The sequence below is a fragment of the Bison bison genome, unplaced genomic scaffold (genome assembly GCF_000754665.1).
Source record: "Bison bison bison isolate TAMUID 2011002044 unplaced genomic scaffold, Bison_UMD1.0 scf7180017846739, whole genome shotgun sequence".
NCBI lineage: Eukaryota > Metazoa > Chordata > Mammalia > Artiodactyla > Bovidae > Bison > Bison bison.
Genome location: NW_011477312.1, coordinates 18,248 through 18,739, shown reverse-complemented (window position 1 = coordinate 18,739; position 492 = coordinate 18,248).

Here is a 492-nt window from a genome sequence, read left to right as displayed (position 1 = left end):
CATTGTACAGTAGAAACTAAGAGAACATTGCAAAGCAATTATATAACAACAATAATAACAAAATACATGCACCCCGATGTTTATTGTAGCCCTATTTACAAAAGCTAGGACGTGGAAGCAACCTAAATGTCCATCAACAGAATAATATTACTGGGTCATAAAAAGAATGAAATAATGCCATTGGCAACAAAATGGATGTATGACCCAGAGATTGTCATACTGAGTGAAGTAAGTCATAATGAGAAAGATAAATATCATCAGTTCAGTTCAGTCACTTAGTTGTGTCCAATTCTTTGTGAACCCATAGACTGCAGTATGCCAGACCTCCCTGTCCATCACCATCTTCCAGAGGAGTTTACTCAAATTCATGTCCATTGAGTCTGTAATGCTATCCAACCGTTTCATCCTCTGTCATCCCCTGCTCTTCCTGCCTTCAATCTTTCCCAGCATCAAGGGTCTTTTCAAATGAGTCAGATCTTCACATCAGGTGGC